Source organism: Gorilla gorilla, chromosome 23, assembly GCF_029281585.2.
Source record: "Gorilla gorilla gorilla isolate KB3781 chromosome 23, NHGRI_mGorGor1-v2.1_pri, whole genome shotgun sequence".
NCBI lineage: Eukaryota > Metazoa > Chordata > Mammalia > Primates > Hominidae > Gorilla > Gorilla gorilla.
In genome coordinates, this window is record NC_086018.1 from 39931605 (window position 1) to 39941498 (window position 9894).

The window sequence follows — 9894 nt, forward strand, 5'->3', positions numbered from 1 at the left end:
CAAGGGCACCAGCTCATGTCATCCTGGAAGGTGGGCCGGAAGGCTTCATGGAGAGGGTGATGGTGAAGTGTTTGCCAGATGGACTGAGGTCTAGGGAGCAGATGGGGGTGAAGGCCAAAGGGGAGCAAAGGCTTGGAGGCCCAAACAGGAAGTCCAGGGAGTGCTGGGACCGAAAGGCTGGACTGGGGCCTTATCTAGCACATTAGGGAGCTTGGACTGTGGCTGGGGGACACGAGGGAGCCACTGGGGCTTTGTGCAGGGAGCGCCCAGGAAGATCTGCCTATGAGCGAGGGAACTGTGACTGCAGTGGAGGGAAGCCCGCCCACACCTGCTCCTTTTCTCCAGGGCTATGTGTCCTCTCCTGCTCACCTCTGTGTCTCACTGCGGGCCCCTCCTGTCTATCTCTGCTCCCCAGTGTTTGGGGTCCCCAACTGTCTGTCACCCGTGTCTCTCTGACTGAGTCTCAGAAACACACACAAGCCCCTCCGCCCTCCTGGTCACATGCTACCCCCTCCCCAGGGCCAGGGCTGGAGGGAACTCTGGGAGCTCAGGGCTCAGCAGAGAGCATGGGGTTAAATGCCACACATGCCACCCAGACCCCTAAGCACTCAGGGCTGGGGAAGCACAGTGAGAGGAGAAACTCAGGGGCTGGGGAGGGAGCCTGGGGGCAGAGGGAGACCCTGAGTAGCAGCGAGGGGGAGGCAAACACTCCAGGCAGAGGGCGGCAGGGGCTAAGGCTTGGAGAGATGCAAGGGGAGCCTGAGCTGCTCTGGGGGCAGGCATGGCCACTGCCACAGGGGACGCTGGGAGGGAGGAGGGAGCATCTGGGCTGCGGATGGGCAGGGCATCAGTCCCGGGGCAGTACAGAACCTGGGGGTGTCTGGGTAGGAGGGAGATTCTGAGCTGTACCTGCAAGGGTCCCTCTCTCTGGCACTGTGGCCCACGTCCAGGGCAGGTGGCCCAGGGCAGGGGATGATGCAGCGGCTGGCCATGGAGTGAGGGGAGCAAGGCCGACCCCCAGGTTTCCAGCTTGGGAGACCCTGAAGGTTCACAAAGAACCCCAGTCAGCCAGCCCTGACTGGTGGGCGCTGGCCCACCCTCTCCATCCCCTGTACATGGGCCAGCAGCTCCCAGGCAGGAAGGTGTGGGCGGAGGGGAGCTGCAAAGGAGAAGTGGGGCTGGGGGCAGGTGTGGGTGAGCGTGGGTGTATGGTGATGTGGGGGTGGGGGCAGGTGTGGGTGAGTGTGGGTGTACGGTACAGGGATGGGGGACAGGACCCTGGAGGGGAGCCAGGGCAGGGAAGGCCTCTCTGTGAGGCAGAGAGGTGGGGACAAAGCCAGAAGACTGAACCATAACCCTGCCACCCACATACACGTCCATCCATGTTGGTGTTGCTATTACCCATTAGTGAGGGCTGCAGAGGCCTGACTGAGTACCAGGCAGCTCATTTAGCCCTTGTGCCAGCCATGTGGGCAGACTGAGGCTTGTGGGAACCCAGGAACAGGGAACCTGTCCCTGGAGAGGGTGGCCCAGTGAGGCCAGAGTCGGGAGAATTTACAGGAGTTAGGAGGAGGGGGTCCGCCTGCCCCAGGTCTGCGTTTCACAGCAGAAGCACTGGCTGCTCTGACCCCCAGCAGAGACTCGAGGAGGCTGCTCTCAAGGCCAGAGAGAGTGGGAGGGCTGGAGCCCACTGTCAGAGTTCCAGGGTCCCTCACCTTGGCCAGAGAGGGAGGCCAGCTGCTAAGAGCAGCAGACACAAATGAGACACCCACTCATGTGACACAAATGTTTGCTGGGCGCTCCCTATGTGCTGGGCCAGGTGCTGGGACAAAAGGCCTGCGGGATTCGTGTCTGTGTTGTGTGCAGGTGCCTGGCCTCACGTGAACCTTTCCACTTGGGCCTCCTAAATGGGGTGGGGGTGGGGGGCTGCAGCAGGCCCTGTGTCGCTACTTGGATGACAAAACAGTTAAGAAGAATTCACAATCAGACCAATGTGGGGAATGTTAGTTTACTCCTCAATGTATTCTTATTTCCCCATGGCTTTTTTTTTTTTTTTTTTGAGACAGGCTGGAGTGCAGTGGCGCGATCTCTGCTCACTGCAAGCTCCGCCTCCCAGGTTCACGCCATTCTCCTGCCTCAGCCTCCTGAGTAGCTGGGACTACAGGCGCCCGCCACCATGCCCGGCTAATTTTTTGTATTTTTAGTAGAGACGGGGTTTCACCGTGTTAGCCAGGATGGTCTTGATCTCCTGACCTCGAGATCTGCCCGCCTCGCCCTCCCAAAGTGATGGGATTACAGACATGAGCCACTGCGTCCGTTTTTTTTTTTTTTTTTTTTGAGACGGAGTCTGGCTCTGTCACCCAGGCTGGAGTGCAGTGGCGTGATCTCGGCTCACTGCAGCCTCTGCCTCCTGGGTTCAAGCCATTCTCCTGCTTCAGCCTCCCGAGTAGCTGGGACTACAGGCACGGGCCACCATGCCTGGCTAAATTTTTTTGTATTTTTAATAGAAATGGGGTTTCACCATGCTAGCCAGGCTGGTCTTGAACTCCTGACCTCAAGTGATCCACCCACCTTGGCCAACACGCCTGGCCTAATTTCTTTTCTTTTTTTTTGAGATGGAGTTTCACTCTTATCGCCCAGGCTAGAATACAGCAGTGTGATCTCAGCTCACTGCAACACCCAACTCCCAGGTTCAAGCGATTCTCCTGCCTCAGCCTCCTGAGTACGTGGGATTACAGGCACCTGCCACCAGGCCCGGCTAATTTTTTGTATTTTTAGTAGAGGTGGGGTTTCGCCATGCTGGGGAGGCTGGTCTCAAACTCCTGACCTCAGGTGATCTGCCCACTTTGGCCTCCCAAAGTGCTGGGATTACAGGCATGAGCCACCACTCCTGGCCTGATTTCTTTATTCGAGTTCTTTTTTTTTTTTTTTTTTGAGATGGAGTCTCGCTCTGTTGCCCAGGCTGGAATGCAATGGCACGATCTTGGCTCACTGCAACCTCCACCTCCTGGGTTCAAGCGATTCTTGTGCCTCAGCTCCTGAGTAGCTCGGATAACAGGCGCGTGCCACCATTCCCAGCTAACTTTTGCATTTTAGTAGAGACGGGGCTTCACCATGTTGGCCAGGCTGGTCTCGAACTCCTGGTCTCAAGCGACCTGCACGCCTCGGCCTCCCAAAGTGCTGGGATTACAGGCGTGAGCCACTGCACCCGGCCACCATGCTCTACTTTTAATTCACTGAATACTCTTTTTAAAAAGATAATTTGGGCCTGGTGTGGTGGCTCATGCCTGTAATCCCAACACTTTGGGAGACCGAGGCGGGTGGATCACCAGAAGTCAGGAGTTTGAGACCAGCCTGGCCAACATGGTGAAACCCTCTCTCTATAAGAAATTAAAAAAAAAAAAAAAATTAGCCGGGTGTCGTAGCTGGCGCCTGTAATCCCAGCTACTTGGGAGGCTGAGGCAGGAAGAATTGTTTGAACCCGGAAGGCAGAGGTTACAGTGAGCTGAGGTCGTGCCACTGCACTCCAGCCTGGCTGACAGAGCGAGACCCCATCTCAGAAAAAAAAAAATAATAATAAAATAACAAGATAGTTTGGGGTCTTCAGAGAGAAGGGGGTTTCTGTCGATTTTTGTGCTCCCAATTCTCCTGAAGACACCCTCACAAGGGTCTGATGCAGGTACTATTAGGACATTTTCCAGATGAGAAAACAGAGGCTTTAAGGGGCAAGGGCCCTCTCAAGATGAGCCAGCAGGTGGGAGGGGCCTGCAGGGGGGCTGTGTCCACCTGACTGTGAAGCGTGGCCTGGGCCCTGCATGCTTCAGGGACGGGGTTGGGGAAAGTGAGAGCACTCTGGGGATGGGACAAGCACAGTGTCATGGGGAGCAGTCCTTGGGGATAGACAGGCCCAGCCCCCCAGATCTGGATGTGAAACTGCTCTGGGGCCTAGGATGCACTCTGTACTTCAAAATCAGTTTTCGTTGTAATTATGCAGTAGTACCTGAACACGTGCTCAGGAAAAACCTGCAAACAATACAGAAGTCTATGAGTGACAAAGGGCGTTTCCCCACGGTCCCCAGAGGGAGTCTCTGTTTTCCCTTGGGAGCCTTTCTTCACTGCCTGGTTCTGTGCCTTTGCCCCCTCGTGTAGGTGTACACAGAAACAGCTTTTCCCGTGTTCCAGGAATGGGGTCAGCAGTGGAGATGGCTCTGCTGGCTGGGTTGGGCCTGCAGGGCTTCAAGTCAGCTCTCTTGGCTCCATTTTGTCTCATGACAGCGCCAGGACCACCCCTTGTGGTTATTTCCTTTCCCTTCTCCTGTATTTAAAAGCCCCCACAAACAAGTACAATGCTACAGAGTACCTCTTGCTGGGGCCAGGGGAAAGGATGCAGCATTGTGGGCCTCGGTTCACTGGGAGAGGGCAGAGTGGCCACGGAATCAGCACAAAGTCCTGGCGAGTCCAGAGCAGTGTGACCCAGAGGCAGAGGCCTGGGAGTCCCCAGATCCCGTTCCTCCCCGAACCCACGCCAGGGGAGGGCAGGTCACGCCCTTCCATGAAGCAGTCACAAATCCTTGCCTGGGTCTTCATGGGCTGGAGCTGCCTGTCCTCCAGCCCGCCACTCCATGCACACATGCGCGCACACGCGCGCTCCTGCACTCCACAGGGTCTGGCCAGGGCACCCCAGCCACTCTCAGCATGGCCCCGGGATAGAGGACATGGGCCCTCCATGTGAGACTAGAGGGCAGACCACAGCCCTTTAGCCACAGGGAGCAAAGCCCCCACCTCTTGGGGGCCAGGTGTGTGAAGTAGAGGGAGGCTGTAAGGCCAGGGTAGGCAAGGGGGAGAGGAACGGGGGCCCCCAGGGCCAACCTCCCAGGCCTTATTCAGGGTACCACACAGGAAGGCCCTTGTGAACGCAGAGGCCGACCCCTGCGCGGATGCCTCCCCGTCACTCGCCACTCACTCACTTAGCACCTACCAGGCACCAGGAGCTGTTTTGGGTTCTGGGGAAATAGCAGGGAAGCAGAGAGGAAACCCAAATGGGACACAACGTAGTGGGTGGGGAGGTAAGGAGTGCTGGGGAGAAAAAGTCAGAAGGGCAGGGTGCTCGAGGGTTATGGGTGCAATTTCAAACAGGGGAGTCAGAGAAGGCCTGGTGGATGGTGACCTCGGAACAGAGGACAGGGTGGAGCGATCCCCAAGGATGTCTGGGGGAAGCAGACAAGGCCCAGTGACCAGAAAAAGGGCTGTGTGCAAAGCATCTCCCTACCTGGCCGTCTCCTCCCTCAGCCCTGTGTGGGGCTAGCACGACTGGTCCCACTTTACAAAGAGGGAAAGCAGGCTAGAGTAAAGGGGCCCGCCAGGCAGCCCCTGAGCCTGCCACACTACACACATCAGTGGGGTCGTCTTCCTGTGTGCAGACAGCGGCAGGGAGAGGGGGTTGGGGTGAGGCCCAGGGGTCTGTGTCCTCACAGGGAGGCCGGCCAAGCATATTGGAGGAGGAGGGCTGGGGGACCCCTTGGGCCTGGCCAGCTCGCAGGGGCCCCAAGTTCGGCTGGCATACCCTTTGATGGAAGAGGGCGGTCCAGGGAGGGCTGCCTCCTGTGCAGGTCCGGGGCTCTGGGAAGTACCCATCCACTCTCCCCAGGGAGCTGCCCTCAGCAGCCCCCAGTCCACAGCACCATACTCAGGTGGGACCTGCAGACTTAGGGTACACAGCCTGGCAGCCCACCCCACTGTCTCCCTCAGCCCCCAAGTGTGAGACATTCTTTCACAGAGACTCTCTGCCTGTGTCCTTCTGACCCCAGAGTACACTGGAGGGAAGGGGCTAAGCCAACAGAACCTTCCAGAAAACGTCCCTTTGTGCTCAAGCCCTGCCAGCAGGCCTGGCCCAACACCCCTGGTGTGTGTGGGTTGGGGGCAACTGTAACAGGGCCTTGTCTCAAGAACCCCACGGCTCTCCTCGCCCACCAGCCTGCCAGCCCGTACCGAGCCACTGTCTGTATAGGGTGGAAGGGCTGGCATGGAGTCAGGCTCTTCAGTCTCTCTCCGAGCCTCACAAGACCTGAAAAGGGGGGCAGGCAGTGGGGCTTGGAGAGGGAAGTGGGCTGCCCCAAGTCACACTGCAGATCGGCCACAGACCCCAAGTCGGTGGGACTTGGAGGCTGCGCCTGTTCCCACTGCACCACTTCCCCTCTGCAGCTGGGCTGCTCCTGCCTCTGCTCACCGCGGGTGCAGGAGACACGGGGCCCAGGCTGCAGAGCCCCTCCTTGCTAGGAAGGTCCTGCCTCCTTGGCAGGGATGGGAAACATCATCAGACTGAGGCCAGGACACTCGGGCCTGGACCACTGGCCATGGAGAACATGAACTCCCCGGGGTCCCAAGGACTGCTCACAGCCAGGTGGAATGAGGGGGACAAATGAGTGTGTGACCCCGAGTTAGCTCTACTCCTCTAAGAGTAGGGCCCAAACACCACCTTCCTTCCAGCTTATAAGAGCATGGACAGGGCAGCTTCCAGGCCCAGCTGAAGAGGCGCTGCTTCCAGTAGCCTTAGCCCCCCCATTCCCAGCCTGTAGGCCTAGGGGGTTCTTGCCCGCCTTCAACAACATCCTCCAATGACCACGTCATGACCATGGCCACCCTGAGACATCTGACATTTGTTTAAAGCTTTATGTTCAAAATAATGGGCTTGAGGCCAGGAATTTGAGACCAGCCTGGGCAGCATAGCAAGACCCCATCTCTAAATAAATACATAAAATAGTGGCTTCTTCATTGCCAGTCCTCAACTAGCTAGGAAGAAAGGCATCGGTTAGCCTGGCGCCACGCTACAGCTGAGGAACTGAGGCTTGCTGAGGGTGAGTGACCTGCCTGAGGTCACGCCACCAAGCAAGGAGCCAAGCCCAGCCTCTCCCATCTCCCTCCACCTTACCTCAGTACCAAGCCCCAATTCCGGCACACACTGATCTTCCATTACTTCCCTCAGCCAAACTGTCTCCTGGACAATGTCACTGGGTCTCCAGATGGCGTGAAGCAACCCCACTCTCTGGCCACCCATCCCCCGCCTTCCAGGGACAGCAGGTCTGAGGGCACCTGCCTGCCATTTAAGTGTGGCTCAGCTCTGCTGTGAGGCAGGGGCAGGCCAGCCCCCAACTCTAGAGGGGAGGCCTCCTGGTTCCAGGGCCCCTGCCAAGCTCAGCTGGGAGCTGGCGGCAGTGACAGCACTGTGTTCCCCAGTGCTTGGAAGGTTCCCAGACTCTTGGCTGGAGAATGCGATGCCACTTCTCTTGTTAAATGGTACCAGGTGGCAAGGAAAATGTGGCACAGGGACCTGAGAGAGGTGCCCCATGCGGGCATTGGGGGGAGGGGGTGTGGGGGAAGGCCTCTCCTCCTGGTCGCCAGCAAAAAGTGACATCCCAGATCAGGCAGGCTGCGTCCACACCACCTTCCTCCCCTGCTTGGACACCCATTCCATCAGCCCCCGCAAAGACCTACTCTACCCTCCAGTTACCCTGCAAAGACACCCATTCTGGCCAAGGACAGAAGGGCCAAAGACAAGGTTACTCTCTGGGAAGGCTGGCCTTCCGGGCTCTGCTGCTACTGCCCATCCCTTCAGGGACCAAAGTGAAGGTTCACCTCCAGCCTCTTCCTTCTGCCCTGGAGCCACCCCTCCTCAGGCAGAGGCTGGCTTCCCGGACCAAGTGCCCGAGGGGCTTCTTGCTGCTGGTGAAGGCCTGCTCAGGCCCAGAGCCTGCACCACTCTGCTCCCACGCTAAGGGCCTCTGCCCTCGGGCCTATCCTGCCACCCCCTGCCCTCTCACGATGCTGTGTTCTAGTGGTCCCATCCTGAGGCAGGAACCATGGCTTGCAGACTGCTGCTTTCTGGAGCACACGGGCTGTCTCCACCTTCTGTATTCTAGCTCAGGGCCTGCCCAGTGGAGATGCCCAAATCTTTTTTTTTTTTTTTTTGAGATGGAGTCTCTCTGTCACCCAGGCTAGAGTGCAGTGGTGCAATCTCAGCCCACTGCAACCTCTGCCTCCTGGTTTCAAGTGATTCTCCTGCCTCAGCCTCCCAAGTAGCTGGGATTACAGGCGCATGGCACCATGCTCGGCTAATTTTGTATTTTTAGTAAAGGCGGGGTTTCACCGTGTTACTCAGGCTGGTCTCGAACTCCTGACCTCAAGTGATCTGCCCACTGTGGCCTCCCAAAGTGCTGGGATTACAGGCGTGAGCCACTGCGCCTGGCCTCCAAACCTTTCTTCAAGGATTAGGCAGGCACACAGAAAAACTGGAGAGAAGCAGAGTGGGGCTGGCTCTGCTGCCAGTTAGCTGTGTGACTGTGACACACCTCCCATGACAACGGTCTGTTTCATGAACTGTGAATTGGGGAAACATCATCTACCTCACAGGTCTGCTGTGTGAGAAGAGCTCTGTGAAGCATGACGTGCCTGCAAATGTCGGGTGACATGTGGGGCCTCGACCGGAATCTACGTGGCTGAAGTCCTCAGCGGAGCCCAAGGGACTGCCAGGAAGTCAGCCAGGTGTCTACAAACCCTTACTGAGCACTAGGGGTGGGGCCTGGGCTAAGTTCCAGAAGGAACCTACAGAAAGGGGCAGATAGGGCCGCATCCCCGACACCTACAAGGAGTTAGAAGGCGGCCTACCCCTCAGTGAAGAGCATGGGCCCAGCTGCGATGGTGACATCAAAGCAGAGAGGCCTTAGGCCGGCCGCGGTGACTCACACCTGTAATCCTAGCACTTTGGGAGGCCGAGGGTGGCAGATCACGTGAGGTCAGGAGTTTGAGACCAGCCTGGCCAACATGGCAAAACCCCATCTCTACTAAAAATACAAAAATCAGCTGGGTGTGGTGGTGCACACCTGTAATCCCAGCACTTTGGAAGGATGAGGCGGGCAGATCACCTGAGGTCAGGAGTTCAAGATCAGCCTGGCCAACATGGTGAAACCTGTCTCTACTAAAAATACAAAAATTAGCTGGGCATGGTGGCGTGCACCTGTAATCTCAGCTGCTCGGGAGGCTGAGGCAGGAGAATTACTTGAACCAGGGAGCAGAGGCTGCAGTGAGTTGCGATCACGCCACTGCACTCCAGCCTGGGCGACAGAGCAAGACTCCACACCCCACCAACCAAAAAAAAAAAAAAGAAAAAAGCAGACAGGCCCCGAGGTGCTGGTGCAGTGCTGCCCAGGGCTTCAACTGGGGTCCATCCTGAGGCCTGAGGCTGGTGGGCATGCCCTGGCACGTGCAGGGTGAATGTGGGGAGGGCACTGTCATGTTCCAAGGGAGTCAGGACCTGGCTCTCTACGGGATTTCTAGAGTCCACTTCTGATGCCTCTACAATCTCCAATTAGACCCAAGGGAGAAAGAAAGCAACTGGCACTGTACAATCTCTCGCCATCAACCCCAAAACGAGACCTCCAGCCAGCTTTTCTCACTTCTTGCAAACTTCTGACAGTGGTGTAATTCCTAATTTGCACCAGTTTTTGAACTCCGCTGTGTGATTTCTTTTTTGGAGATAGAGTCTCGCTCTGCTGCCTGGGCTGAAGTGCAGTGGCACGATCTCAGCTCACTGCAACCTCCGCCTCCTGGGTTCAAGCAATTTTCCTGCCTCAGCCTCCCGAGTAGCTGGGACTATAGGCACAGACTGCCATGCCCAGCTAATTTTCTGTATTTTAGTGGAGACGGGGTTTCACCGTGTTGCCAGGCCAGCCACAAACTCCTGAGCTCAGGCAATCTGCCCGCCTCAGCTTTCCATGCGATTTCAAATAGTTACTGTTCACTGAGTGCCTACCTAGCAAGGTGCAAGGCATTAACACATGTTATGAACACAGCAACCTACACGCAGGCATGGGGGGGTCGCACAGTCCCAGGCATGTCCAT